General features: G+C 38.0%; 1 long non-coding RNA gene across 1 annotated transcript in view; it reads right to left on the bottom strand.

The window, feature by feature from the left end:
* Positions 1-3,754: 3,754 nt before the first annotated feature.
* LOC110192590 (uncharacterized) overlaps positions 3,755-15,920 on the bottom strand; it is a 101,166-nt gene continuing 89,000 nt past the window's right edge. Inside the window, exon 3 of the long non-coding RNA XR_002320197.2 lies at positions 3,755-5,656. This is a non-coding gene — a long non-coding RNA (uncharacterized LOC110192590). The remainder of the gene's footprint in view (positions 5,657-15,920) is intronic.

The following is a 15,920-nucleotide window of genomic DNA, read 5'->3' as shown; positions in this document are numbered from 1 at the left end:
ATGATATTTAAATTTTTCTTTCTGGCTGCTTGCAGCACCTTCTCTTTCATCTGGTAATTTTGGAATTTTGCTATTATATTCCTTGGCGTTGTCAATTTGGGATCTCTTTCAGGTGGTGATCAGTGGATTCTTTCTATGGTTATTTTCCCTTCTGGTTCTAGGACTTCTGGGCAGTTTTCCTTTATGATTTCCTGAAAGATACTGTCCAGGCTCTTTTTTTCATCATGATTTTCAGGTAGTCCAATAATTTTTAAATTGTCTCTCCTGAGTCGATTTTCCAGGTCGGTTGTTTTACTGATGAGGTATTTTACATTTTCATCTATTTTTTCATTTTTTTGTTTCTGTTTGACTGATTCTTGCTCTCTCATAGAGACATTAGTTTCCATTTGTCCAATTCTAGTTTTTAACAGATTGTTTTCTTCTGTTAGTTTTTGTACTTCCTTCTTCAATGGCCAATTGTGTTTTTTAGGGACTTGTTTTCTTCAGTGTATTTTTTTTCCAATTGGCCAATTGTATTTTTGAAGGACTCTTTACCTCTCTCATTTGACTATTAAAATCCTTCTTGAGCTCTTCTAAGAAGGCTTTTTGGGCTTCAGACCAGTTCATATTCCCTTTTGTTGTTGCAGATGTGGGTTTGTTGACAATGTTGTCCTCTTCAGAATTTCTGTCTTGATCTTCACTCTTCTCATAATATGAATCTATGGTATTTTTTTTACTCATGGTGTTTCTTTATTCCCTGGCCTTTAAAGAGATTGAGCTCTCCTGCTGGGCAGAGGGTACTGACCCAAGCTTCTTGTGTTGGGAGCCTAGGTCTTGGTCACTGGCTTTGTGTGCTGGGGCCTCTTATGCTGGCAATTGGAGGCTGTAGGTTTCTGGCAGCTTACCTTGTGTTGGGCTGGAATCAGCAAGGCTGGAACTTTCAGGCAATTCTAGGTTGCCTGCTTTTCCTTTCCTTTAGCTTTCTTCAGCTCCTTTTAGATGGCTGCTGCAGGGTTTATCTGCCTGGGGCCCTGCAGTGTTGTCTCCCTCCTTTCTGCTAATGAACCAGGAGATTCCTTTGTGGTAGAGTTCCGAGACTCCTGGTGGTTTTCTGAGCTGGTTTCCACCAGTTCCCCCCTTCACTGAGGCACTCGGAGGTCCAGGTGTTGGTGTTTGCCTGCTCTACCACCTGGGCTTCAGGATTTCTTCACAATTGGAGGCTTCAGGGCTCCTACAGCTCACCTGGTGTTGGGTTGGAATCAGCAAGGCCGGGGCTTTAGGAAGCCTTTAGGTTTTTTTCTTCACCTCCTTTCAGATGAATGCCACAGGGTACTTATCTGCCTGGGGCCCCTTATTTTTGCTGAGGCACTGGGAGACCCGTTTGCTGGGCTACTGCACTGCTCCTCCTTGTCTTTCTTCTACTTCAGGACTTCCAGGGTTTTTTTTTTTTCTGGGGTGATATTTTCTGGGTTTTCAGAGATTGATAGGGGAGAGTGAGAGCGACTACCTTTTCACTCCGGAATCTTGGCTCCCACTGTCCTTTCTTTTGCTAAGCTATTGACTCTCTCTTGCATACTTTTCATGTCTTTCCAAATTTTTCTTCTACCTCTTATTTGTCTTTTAAAATCCTTCTTGAGCTCTTCCAAAAAGGCTTTTTGTGCTTGAGCCCATTTCAAACCCTTTGAAGTTTTGGATGACAATGTTGTCCCCTTCTGAATTTGGGGGGGGGGTGTTTTCTTTAATATAAATTTGTTTATCTTTAGTTTTCAACATTCACTTCCACAAGTTTTTGAGTTCCAAAGTTTCACCCCATCTCCCCCCTCCCCCCACCCCAAGATGTCATGCATTCTGAATATCCCTTCCTAGTCTGTCCTCTCTTCTATCTCTCTCCCCGTCTCTTATCCCCTTACCCTTCTATTTTCCTGTAGGGCAGGACAGACTTCTGTACCCCATTTCCTGTATTTCTTATTTCACAGTAGCATGTGAAAACATTTTTTTAAACATATGTTTTTAAAACTTTAGGTTTCAAATTTTCTGTCTTCCTCCCTCCCCACCCATCCTCATTGAAAAGGCAAGCAACTCAATATAGGTTGTACATGTGCAGTTATGCAAAACACGTCCATAGTAGACATGTTGTGAAAAACTAACTCTATTTCTCTTAATCCTATCCTGCCCTCCCATTTATTCTATTCTTTCTTTTGACCCTGTCCCAGAAGTATTTATTATTACCCCTCCCAATCTGCCCTCCTCTCTATCATCCCCTGTTCTCTTGTCCCCTTCCCCCTATTTTCCTGTAGGGTAAGACAGATTTCCATACCCAATTGAATGTGTATGTTATTCCCTCCTTAAGCCAAATCCTATGAGAATAAGATTCACTCATTCCCTCTCACCTTCCCCATTTCCCCTTCCACTGTAAGAGACTTTTCTGTTTTTTTTGTGAGATAATTTACCCCATTCTACCTCTCCCTTTCTTCTTCTCCTAGTATAATCCTCTCTCATCCCTTAATTTTATTCTCCAGATATGACCCCTTAATCTTCAACTCACCCTGTGCCTCTATCTATCTACTATACATATTAAATTTTTTTCCTCCAACTACCCTAATACTGACAAAGGTCTCATGAGTTAAATATCATCTTTCCATGCAGGAATGTAAACAGTTCAATCTTAATAAGTCTCTTATGATTTCTCTTTCCTGTTTACCTCTTCATGTTCCACTTGAGTCCTGTATTTGAAAGTCAAATTTTCTATTCAGCTCTGGTCTTTTCATCAAGAATGCTTGAAAGTCCTCTATTTCACTGAATGACCATTTTTTCCCCTGAAGGATTATACTCAGTTTTGCTGGGTAGGTGATTCTTGGTTTTAATCCTATCTCCTTTGCCCTCGGAATATTATATTCCATGCCCTGCAGTCCTTTAATGTAGAAGCTGCTAAATCTTGTGTTATTCTGATTGTGTTTCCACAGTACTTGAATTGTTTCCTTCTGGCAGCTTGTAATATTTTCTCCTTGACCTGGGAACTCTGGAATTTGGCTATAATATTCCTAGGAGTTTTCCTTTGGGGATCTCTTTCAGGAGGAGATCTGTGGATTCTTTCAATTTCTATTTTGCCCTCTGGTTCTACTATATCAGGGCAGTTTTCCTTGATAATTTCTTGAAAGATGATGTCTAGGCTCTTTTTTTGATCATGGCTTTCAGATAGTCCAATAATTTTTAAATTCTCTCTCCTGGATCTATTTTCCAGGTCAGTTGTTTTTCCAATGAGATATTTCACATTGTTTTCTAATTTTTCATTCTTTTGGATTTGTTTTACAGTGTCTTGATTTCTCATAAAGTCACTAGCTTCCAATTGCTCTATTCTAATTTTTAAGGAAGTATTTTCTTCAGTAATCTTTTGGACTTCCTTTTCCATTTGGCCAATTTTCTTTTTAGGGCATTTTCTCCTCATTGGCTTTTTGGACCTCTTTTGCCATTTGGGTTAGGCTATTTTTTAAGGTGTTATTTTCTTCAGTATTTTTTGGGTCTCCTTTAGCAAGCTGTTGACTTGTTTTTCATGATTTTCTTGCATCACTCTCATTTCTCTTCCAGTTTTTCCTCTACTTCCCTTACTTGCTTCTCAAAATCCCTTTTGAGCTCTTCCAAGGCCTGGGACTGATTCATATTTTTTTGGAGGCTTTGGATGTAGGAGCTTTGACTTTGTTGTCTTCTTCTGGTTGTATATTTTGATCTTCTTTGTCACCAAATAAGGATAATATAGTCTGACTCTTTTTGTGCTGCTCACTCATGATCCCAGCCAATTACTTGAGTTTTAAACTCTTTGTTAAGTTAAAAGTCTGCTTCCAATGTGGAGAATGTACTGTCCCAGGCTTCAGGGGTTTGTACAGCTGTTTTCAGAGATACTTTTAGGTACCTGTAAATTTTCAGTTCTTGCAAGATGGTATGATAAGGGGTGAGTTGTTTACTCCTTTCCTGGCCTTGACCACAAGTATTCCTTTCTGCCCTGTAACTGTGAGGAGGGGCTCCTCTCCACAATCACTACAAGCTCCACCAAGCCAGCTTCCTCCTCACCCCAACACAGCCACCCAGAACTGTGACCCAGACCCAAACATGGGCAAAGCAAGAGATTCCTGTCTCAGCACTGGCAAAGAGATCCCTGCAATCCCTCTCTGATTAGCCACTGGATTCCCTCTCAGTCTGTAGGCCAGAAGCTCGGGTAGCAACTGCCCCCTCCCCAAACCGTGCTCTTGGGGAATGGAGCTGAAACCCCGCCTTCCTTTCTCAGCACCGACAGAAACAGACGTTTCCCACTGACCTTCTAAGTTGTCTTTGGCATTGGTGGATTGAGGAGTCTGGAAACCTCCATAGCTGCCCGCAATTCAGTCCTCTGAGGCCTGCTCCAGGTTCGAGGTGGCCTGCGCGCCCACGCCATGCTGCGCTGGGCTCCCAGCCTGGCGTGATGCACCTTTCTGATCAATCATCCTGGTTGTCTTGGGCTGGAAATTTGTTTCACTCTGTCTTTTTGTGGGTTCTGCTGCTTCAGAATTTGTTTAGAGCCATTTTTTATGAGTATTTGCAGGGGTTTGGAGGACAGCTCAAGCAAGTCACTGCTTTCACTCCACCATCTTGGCTCTGCCTCCTCTGAATTTGTGTTTTGATCTGAATTGGTGATTTGAATCAGCCTTTTCTGCTTTTTCTTGTGTTTGCCTATTTCCTGGATTTAAGCACGGGGCACTGACCCAAGCTTCTTTTGCTGGGGTGCAGCGACCTCGTCGGTCTCTATGTGCTGAGACCTCAGGTGGTGGCAGCTGGAGGCCATAGAGGTCTGACAGCTTACCTGGTGCTGAGCTGGGGTCAACAGTACTGAAGCCCTTGGGGTGGGGGATAGTCCAGCCCCTGGAGAATGCCTGCTTTTTCTGAACTTCTTTGAAGCCCTGGAATATAGGGAAATATGTGTGTGTGTGTCTGTGTGTGTCTGTGTGTGTGTGTGTCTGTGTATACACATACACAACAAGCAATTAGAATTTTGAATGTGAATGGATAGTACAATGGACCAAAAATAAGAACCTGACAATGTTTATAGAAGAAACACATTTTAAAATTGGAGGTATGGAGAATAGTATGCTTCAGCTGACACTTAAGGAAAAAATGAGCGAATAGCAATCATCCTGGACAGTTAATGTTTTGATTAAATCTATTTTTTAACTTTTATCAGGGAAACTACCTTGAGGGAGAGCTTGCTGGAGGGGCTGCGGTGGCCATCTGGTGGGGGAGGAGGTGGGGGAAGCTAGGGCACATATCGAGGCTTCTTTCCTTTTGGTGTATGGGTACATACTGTGGCTGAGGGTATTCCTGAAAGAAAGCTTGGACTATCCATGACCAACTAAAGTTGGCTACTGCTTTGCTTAGAGTTTTCTGCTGCTGTGGGGGCAGATCAGCCTTTGGTCTTCTTTTCTTCTTCATTTGCTGCACTCTGCCTTGTCAGCAGGTATACTTGTGCTGCCCCTTCTTGCTTGAGCAGGTAAAGCAGAAGGGCTTCCACAACTTGTTTTGGTAGCCAGGTCAACAAGCTTAAAAAGTCAACCTCAGCTTGGTGGCTGGGAGGCCTGTTCTGACTGGAAAAGGCAGCAATCATCTGAATGAATAACTGGCTGGAGATAGTTTGATAAATTTTGCAGTCCTCCTGGTGTAAAGAGAAGGATAATACCATTAAAACCTGAGGTTTTCTCAACTACATTTAAAGGGTGAGGGTTAATTGAAAGGGCTTATAAAAATGCTATGTTCATATGGAGAAGATGAGGAGTGATGAGGGTGAACTGCAATCCGAAGTTGTGCTTTACTCTAAGCCCATGTGTTTTCCTCCCATGTCTGTCTGCTTCTCTGAAATTCCTGTAATGTCTATCTAGTTTTCACCACCTCTCAGGTGAGATGCTGTAGCATTCAAAAATTATGCACAGGTCATTTTCAGTCTCAAACTGTCCATATCTGAATGTGGACATTGAAAATTGTTTCTTCATGCACATTTAATAGCAGATTATGGTGTGTATTCAGAGAGTGTGATATGTGTATTGTGATTTATTATGCCTTTTGCTTTAACATTAATATCTATGGAATTTATTTGGAATAATTGTTAAATAAATGGTCTGAGGGAAAAAAATAAAATATGGGGTTGGACTAAATGGCCTTTAAGGTCCCCTCCAGGTTTAAATCTATGATCCTATGATTTTTTTTTACTGTTTGCTCAAGTTCTGGGTCCAGACTCTAACTCAATAGACAAATGACTTGAAGTACTTTTATTTTTGTTGTTGTTGTTGTTGTTGTTTTTCAGTGATCTGGAAACAATACCTTCTAAGTTAAGAGCACCAATCCAACTTATATTTTTGCTCCATCTGATTTCTGAGCATAGTTTGTTTAGTCTAAAAGTGAAATTGTACCTAGGAGATTCCCCATATTTCCAGGAACAGTTTGATAAGTCCAAAGAATGGTTCAGTGGGTTTCCCCAGCAAAACACTACAATGGAAATGACTATAGCACCCATTGACAGGGAAGGAAAATTACAGGGCACAGGAAAGCTTTCCTAGCTTTGTTTCCATCATGGCTTGCTAGGAAGCAGCACCTTATAGGCATGCTCTCACTGAGGCAGCATAGTATATATTAGACTAGTACTAACCATCTAGCTTTATGAGTAATTGCAGACGTTTATGGTATGATTCCAAGGGTACCAGCTACATTCTCTTACCTTTTCTAGTTAATATTAAAGCACTTTCAATAGCTTCCTCCCCATAGTCATCAGGTAGACCCAAAATTAAAAAGTCCTCTATAGGAATCAAAATATGATTGCTGCATGCCTGTTCTCCAATAGCTGAATCAACATGGTACAATTTATCATTCCCATATATTATAGCAACATAACAACATCAATACTATACCACTAAACAGTGTAATAGGATACCAGTCAATTTACACGTTTGTTAAGTGATTATTATGTACTAGGTAACTACTCATATCAGATTGGCACTTTATTTGCTTTATACACCACGGGGTTAAAGATGTAATGAAAACACAGCTAATCTGTTTGGTAAAGGGATCTAATGGGAAATCAACAGCACTAGCAACAGCAATAAAAAATGATCTTCAGTGGCTGCTGCATTGTTGAAGGGAAATACTTTCAGGTTGACCTATTTTTTTCAAACACAATCCACTACATTAAATTCTCTTGGAATAAAGCTGCCACAAATAGAATGGGGAAGGGAATCTGTTCTTCATATTGTTCCCAAACTCAGATGTTATCATTGGTTCATGCTCTCCTCCTATTCTAAATTCCCCATTTTTCCCTCAGATCTAGCTGTATTAGCAAACTACTTAGAATTTATATCAGAAGTAAAGAACATAGTTCAGTTTACTTAAAATAGCAAGCACCGTGAGATTAAGAGAAATCAGTAACTAGCCCTCTCAACTACCCCAACCGATTGGTAGTTCAGCCCATCACAAACAGCTAAGGACTATCCCCAAAGCCAATCTAGAGAAGGTAGAAATTGCTATGGCAACTGGGGTAGGCTTCATAAGGAATATTTAGTCTTTGAGATCATGAATCTATAGTTAATTGACTGTAAGCTCGAAGAGATTGTAATGAACGCATTTCTTCACTATAGTATTCCCTTGTTGCATCTGAAAAAATATTAATAGGGAGAATGCTAAGATTTGGGGACCAAGTGAGTGCATCATTTTTCAGTCTTCAATTTGTAACTTTCTTCTTCCATGAAGGCAACAAGGAGACAACACAAGTCCTTGGACCCATTATTATGATTATTAACCATGTTAATGGTTACTAAATAGGTGCTTTAGTAGCCTGAAAGAGCAACTTAGCTGCAAAAGCAGAAATAAAAACAAACACACAAAAACAGTTTATTAAGGGTTTACATGAGCGTAGATTTCTGCCTTCAGGTGCACTAATCACTCCAGCTCAGGACAACAATGGAGCTCCTTCCAGTTGTTCTGTGTCCCTCATGTCCAATCAAAATTAGTGCCTACCCTACAAAGATGTTTGGATAAGGCATGGAGTTTCCCATATTGCCTTCTATCCCTTGGGATTTTGACATCTTCACCGCTGCTGCAATGCTCCTTTCTACCTAGAAATATCACCCACTGCCACTCCAGAGAACATGTCTTGCCTCCCTTGGAACAGTTAATCCACTTAGCTTTGAAACTCTGCCTAGAACTGGATTATGCTGACTGATGAATGAGTAAAAATTCACTTAATTCATTACACCTAGATCACTCTAAACTATGTTTCACATCCCATCTATCAATTCCCTTGCCCCAACTTTCTACCTTTTGATTTGGGCATAGTAATTAAATCATTTAGTCCATGGTTTCTGGCCTTTCCAGAAAGGTGTGGCAATCAACTGCCCTCTGATTCCATTCACTATTCTAATGATATCAAGAATCTTTCCCCTGGTTCTAACTTTCTTAAAAGAATTGTCTCCCCACTATGAAAATCTGAACTTCTCAAGGGGAGAGATTGTCTTACTTTTATATCTATATTCCCAGAATTTTTTATAAGAAACCTTAATAAATGCTTTCTTTCTTTCATGCATTTGCTCTAGTGAAGAAACTCTTTTAATAAAGAAAGAAGTACAGCAGTTCTGAAACTTATACTCCCAGAGAATTGCCAGGGAAACCCTGCCCAGACTCACAGCTCCAGTATGTGTTAGAGGTATGATTTGAACCCAGGTATCATCGACCTAACTCAGAGGTTGACTCTTTTCACTATGCCTCAAGGCCTCTCAAAATATGAACTATTATTCAATAAAAACCCCTCAAATCAAGTACCTACTATTATGAAGCCCTAACTAGGATTCAAAAGTCCATAGGGCATAGTCACTGCCCTCAAGTTGCTTATAATATGTTCATTTCTTCACTCTGGGATTCCCTTGTAGCATTCGCAAACATAGTAATAGAGAAAATATGAAAACATGAAGACCAAAGGAGTGCATCCCTTCCCAGTTTCCAATTTGTAACTTCAATTTTTCCACAAAGGCAACAAGGAAGGAGAATGCAGTTTGTTCCACCCATTATAATAATTATTAACTATATGAATGGTTACTAAATGGCCCTGTGGTGATCTGAAAGAGTAAAGTTAGCTGCAAAAAAAAAAACAAAAACAAAAACAAATAAAAATCCAACTCATTGACAAACAGGGAGTAAATAGTATAATACTTTGAAAACCCAAAGCACAGGCATTAAGCTTTGAGAATTTTCTTTTTTTTTCTTTTCTTTTTTTTTTTTTTGCCATTAAGCCCTGAGGAATACTACAGGGATTTAGGCCACAGCCTTCAGAAACATGGAAAGAGCCTCTCATGCTATTTAGTTGGTAAAGAAAATATTTAGATGGAATGTTAGAACCAGAGATCTAGAGTTCTGAGGGAACTTAGAGCCAACCTCTTCATTTTACTTATGAGGAAACTATGAGCTAGAGAGATGAGATCATTTACCCAAATAACAAAGAAAATAAGTAGTAAAGCCAGAAATCCAAACCATGACCTTTGACTCCCAGATCATTGTTCTTTCAACCCCACCACACCCTGGTGGTATGAATTTGATTCATTACAAGGAGGTACACACTGTGACAGAAACTATTCAGCAGAAGGGGGAAAGTCCTGCTTCCTATCTTGAAGATTTGTAAGCTAGAAGTCTACTTACCGTACCTGAATAGAGAAACTATGCTAGAGACCTGTATTTGAGCAAAGTTGACCCATTCCTATATGGATCATGCTGAATGAAAATGCCATATTCCCTACTTCTCACTATTTAAAAGAATAAGTCCTCTGTTCCAATTAGAGTAGTCAGTTTAAAGACTTATCAAGCTTTCCATCATTTGTGTTGAGAGATGAGTTTTGGCACCAAGGAGCAGCTTGAAAGCACTATACAATTTCCCATACACAATTCAGCCCAAATTCATCTTCTTGTCCATTTTTGCACAGACCTCATCATCCACTTGCATTTGCAGTCCCTGATACATGTACTAATATACTAAGTCATTGAATTGTCTACCCAACTACATGTTATAGTCTAGACAACAAACATTTTTTATCCATTTAGTTTTTATGTATGGATTATTAGACTAATTGGTATTGCACAATATTGGCTTACTTAAAAGGACCAGTAATATTCTGGGTCACAATATCATCAAAAATCAGGAGCATTTGGAGGACTTTGCCATCTACAGAGACTTCACCTTCCACCTGGACTCTGTATAGATGATTGTCTATTCCAAGGACAAAAACTTCAAGTCAACCAATCTCAATGACCTCAAATGATTTCTTGAAACAATAAAAACAACAAAAAATTATAAAAAAATAAGTTCTCATAGTTATACTGAATAATTACAAATCTTGGAACACAACAATCTCTGGAGAATGAAAGTTTCATTTTTCACAATGGACAGTGGAAAGACATATGTTAGGAACAAAGAATCTGCACTATATTTCTCAAGATGTTCAATGCGCAAGAAATGGTGTAAGGGATATCATTGGGAAAATGTATAATTAAAGAAAGAAATGAATGAGAGTGAAGGTCAACAAATGGGTAGCCACATGCTGCAATGGTACCTACAAAATGCAAAAAAGACCTAGAGAAGGCTTCATACATTTTGGGTACAATATCAACAGAAGAGCTATGGAAGAACAAGGAAAAGAATCACATAGAATGAAAATGCATGAGTGGGTTGCAATCTGTACAGACTGAGAGAACACTATACTGATAAGATCAAAAACTGACTGAAATACTAATCTAAACATACCATGTATAATTCTGCCTCCATACCTTTGCTCATGCTATTCCTTGCACCTGTAATACCATCCCTGATTTAATAAGCTTATTTATATTTAATCTCTCTTTCAAGGCCCATCTCTTTGAAGCCTTCTGTCCTACTATGTATGAGACAGTGTGGTAGGCATTGTAAAAAGATGAGGGAGAGAGAGAGAGAGAGAGAGAGAGAGAGAGAGAGAGAGATTTGGATCCATGGTTTTGAGCTGGAAAGGACTTTAGAAGTCATCTAGGTCCAATCCTCTCATTTTATAAGCCCACTATTGCACCTCTGAACTTAACACCCATTACCTACTTCACCTATTTGGCCCTTATTGTTCTATGTTGGAAAAAACACTTGACAGTGTCAGAAGGTCTGAGTTCTGGTGCCAATCTCATCACTTACTAGTTGAGTAAACATGGGTGAGTCATTTAACCACTTGAACTTCAGTTTGTTCTTATGTGAAACCAAGTGTCTGCACTAACTACTTCATAGTATTATTCTAAGGATTAAACAAAAGTGTCTAAAGTGGAGAATCATACAAGCATAAAACACTACACGTTGGGAGTTTTTTTTTTTCTCTCTCATTGTTTTTCTTGTAATGGAACTCTTGTACTTTTGATTAACCTTTTATTTATTTTCTATCTTTCCAGATCAGTTATAAATTCTTAGAAAGCATAGACTGGATACAATGGCAAGAGTGTTGTTTTTGCAGTCAAAAGACCTGAGATCACATCTGGACATTACCATTTGCTATCACTGTGACCTTGCACAAGTAACTTAAATTTTCTATGTCCATTAGAAAATAAAGGGTTGGGATTAGACAACCTTTATAGTCCCTTACAGCTTGAAATCTAGGGTTCTATTCTCCTTTTTCTTTTTAATCTTCTCACAATGCCTAGTCTAGTGCCTTGAAATTAGAGGTACATAACACAAAAAAATTAAACTAATGAATCAATGTTTTCTCCAAATCTAGGGTCTCTTATCTGAACCTCAGCTTCCCTGAGTGTGTGGAAAGAGTGAGACTTTCTTCTAACTAATCTGTACCTATAAAGTGTCAAAGAAACAGTCATGGCTTGAAACAAATAGTGCTGAAAGGCTTTTGGAAAGCATTAGGTTATTCCAAAATGGAGGGCTGATCAATTCACCCTTTAACAATGAAGTAAAAAACACTCAGCCCTCTAATTCTGGTTGATACTTGACAAATGGCCATTCTCCTTGAATATGAAAATTCTTTAGATTAGTAGTGGGTCATGGGAAGTCACACAAAGACTATTCAGTGCAGGCATCTTATTCCATATATTTCACTTAGAACTCAATCCCCCGAGCTCAAGGAAAATCTGATCTCTGTTTTGTTAAGATTGCTTAGATTCACCATGTAGAACCCTTCTAGATCCAAATGATTCAACCCTTTTCCTTCAGGAAGTGGAGTTCACATGAGATTTAAATTATTGCTAACCCAATGGATGACCACAGACACCTGAGTGGAAAATATTGAATTTACCTCACCCAAGGACAATAAAATTAAAAGCAGTATTTGTGTTGAAGGAATAATAATAATAATTATTATTATTATTGTTATATTTATTATTATTATTATTATTATTATTATTATTATATTATTATTATTATCATATATCCTATAATCCAACTTCTCCTCCTGTTTTGATTAGTCATCCAGGCCAAAATGGCAATCGTTAATTCTTCATTTTCCCTTACTTCTCAAATGTCAACTGAGTACTGTTGTTTCTTTTTCTGAAATGCCTTATATGTGGCAAGATACATGGCTTGGTCATCTTTGTGCCCTCCCAGGGCCTAGCACAGTGCTTGGAACAGAGTAGGTATTGAAGCAGTGCCTTATACATAGAGAATGCTTAGTTAGCATAGATTTGTTGATGAGTATTGAATAACCTAATCAATAAATCTTTGTTTATATATTAAAATGATATAGAATAATTAATATTCATCATTGATTAATATCCATGTATTGTGGACTCCTCATTCACCATGGGAAAAAGACTTCAGCCTGGCATTTTAAAACAGACATTCAATTTAACAACTTTATCAAAGTTGAAAGATATAAAATAAACCCATATAAAATTAGCATTTCTATATACTACCAAAAAAAAATACCAGCAGAAAGAGATAGAAAGAGAAATTCCATTTAAAATAACTGCAAATAATATAAAATAATACAGAGTCTGCCTGCCAAGACAAAACTAGGGGCTACATAAACTCTCTTCACACAAATAAAAACAGATCTAAACAATTGGAGAAATATTCATCGCTCATGGGTAGGACAAACCAACATTACAAAAATGACAATTCTGCCTAAGTTAGTGTACTTATTCAGTACTATGCCAATCAAACTACAAAAAAAAATATTTTAAAGGGCTAGAAAAAATAAAACCAAAATTCATCTGGAAAAACAAAAGTTCAAGAATACCAAGGGAATCAACGAAAAAAAAAATGTGAAGGAAGATGACCTAGCGTTAACAGATCTCAAATTATATTACAAAACAATAATCATCAAAACAACCTGGCACTGGCTAAGAAATAGAGTGGTGGATCAGTGGAATAGATAAGTTATAAAATATAATACTGAAGGAATATAATAATCTAGTGTTTGATAAACTCAAGGACCCAAGTTTTGGGAGTAAGAACTCACCATTTGACAAAAATTACTGAGAAAACTGGAAAAGAGTTTGGAAGAAACTGGCCACAGTTTCCAATATCTCACACCATATCTAAGATAAGATCAAAATGGATAAATTATTTAAACATAAAGGGTGATATTATAAATAAATTAGGGTATCATGGAAAAATTTACCTGACTATCCCACAGATAAGGGAAGAATTTATGACCAAAAAAGAGACAGAGATAATCATACATGGTAAAATGGCTAATTTTGATTACCTAAAATTAAGATTTTACACAAACACAATTAATGCAGCTAAAGTTAGGAGGAAAAAAGGAAACTGGGGGAAAATTATAATAAGTTTATCTGATAAAGGCTGCAGAGAACTGAATCAAATTCACTAAAAAAGAGCCATGCTCCATTTGATTAGTGGTCAGAGCATATGGACAGGCAGTTTTCAGAAGAAGAAATCAAAACCATCAATAGTCACATAAAAATTCATTCTAACTCACTATTGATCAGAAAAATGCAAAATAAAACAACTTTGAATTACCACCTCACACCTCTCAAATTGACTAACATGACAGAAAAGGAAAATGACAAATGTTAAAGGTGATGTGGAAAAGTTGGGACACTAATAAACCATTAGTGGAGTTGTGAGCTAGTTTAACCAAATTGGAAAATAATTTGGAATTATGTTTAAAGGGCTATAAAAGTGCCTACCATTTGACCCAGCGATACTACTACTATGCCTTTATCCCAAAGAGATTAAAAAAATAGAAGAAGATTCATATGTACAAAATATTTATAGCAGTTATTTTTGTTGGTAGCAAAGAATTGGAAATAGAGGAGATGCCCATCAATTGTGGTATAAGATTGTGATAAAATACTACCATACCATAAGCAATGACAAGCAGGATTAGTTTTATAAAAACCTGGGAAGACATATAAAGTGATGAAAAGTGAAGTGAGCAGAAGCAGAACAGTGTACACAGTAACAGCAACACTGCAGAAATGATCAACTGTGAAAGCCTTAGCTATTCTTATCAAGAAAATGATCCAAGACAATTCTAAAGGTCCATGATGCAAAATGCTAACCACCTCCAGAGAGAGAGGGCTGATTCATTCTGAGTACAGATTGAAGCATACTTTTTTTTACTTTATTTTTCTTGATTTGTATTTTCTTTTTAACGTGGCTAATATAGAAATATGTTTTGCCTGACTTCACATGTATAATCAATATCACATCACTTGCCTTCTCAAGAGGTGGAAGGGAGGAAGACAATTTGGAACTCAAAATTTAAAAAAAAAGTTAAGATTTTTTTTCCTTTGTAATTGGGAAATATTTAATGCAATAAAAGTGTATTTGAAAAAGAATTGGCATTCAAGGACCAATTTTCAAGAACTTCCAAATATGTCTTTTCAACTTCATCACTCCCTTCTCCTCTCTACATCTCCTCCACTTCAGCCAGTCTGACCTCCTCAAGGTTCTCCAAAACATACTCGGGTATGATACTTTAGGAAATCCTCTGATGCCAGGGAGAATCAATAGGAAAACCAGGAAAGTGAAGGCACAAGGGGATCATTTAAAAGTACTGGAGATATTTGGCCTGGAGAAGAGTAGACTTGGAACGGGAGACATGATAGTTGTGTTCAAGTATCTGAAGGGCTCTCATCCAGAAGGAGAATTAGGCTTATTGAGTTTGGTCCTTGAAGACAGACTCAGGACCAACAGAAGCTACAAAAAGGCCAAGTTTAATTTGAGGAAACTGAGGAATAGTGGACTGCTTCTGGAGCTGTTCAGTCAAAGTCCAGTTGACCATTTGTCAAGTACATTGTAAGCAAGGCTCTTTTTCAGGTACACTGTTACTAGATGATGGTTGGGATCCCTTCAAATTCTTAAATTCTGGAAAAATCAAACCAAACCCTGTATTTTCTCTGTTTCCTCCATGCCTGTAATATACTTCAGGGCTGGGGATACAGACACACAGACACACACAAAAAAAGACAATTCTTGTCCTGAGGTGTCATCAGAGGAGAAAATAATAATATTAATACTACTACTAACAATAACTAACATTTATATAGTGCTTTAAGGCTCACAAGCACTTTTAAAATATAATTTTACTTGATTCTCACAACACTCCAGAAAAGTAGGTATTATTATAATCCTAATTTTATAGAGTAGGAAATTGAGGTAAATAGACGTAAGATGACTTGCCCAGGGTCATACAGTCAATAAAATGTCTGAGGTCAGATTTGAACTCAGGTCTTCCTGACTCCAGCTCCAATGCTCTATCCACTATACCACTTGTCTGCCTAGAAAACACCTACATAGTCAAGTCAAGGCACCACACATTTATTAACCACCTACTATTTGTTAAGGTTAAAACAGTCACTGTTTTCAAGAAGCTCATAATCTAATGGAGAAGACAACATGCAAACAACTGAGTACAAGGAAAATATATACAAAGTAAAGTGAAGGTCTTCTTAGAGGGAAG

Source organism: Phascolarctos cinereus, unplaced genomic scaffold, assembly GCF_003287225.1.
Source record: "Phascolarctos cinereus isolate Bilbo 61053 unplaced genomic scaffold, phaCin_HiC Scaffold_726;HRSCAF=1367, whole genome shotgun sequence".
Lineage (NCBI taxonomy): Eukaryota > Metazoa > Chordata > Mammalia > Diprotodontia > Phascolarctidae > Phascolarctos > Phascolarctos cinereus.
This window is presented reverse-complemented; position numbering and strand designations above follow the sequence as displayed.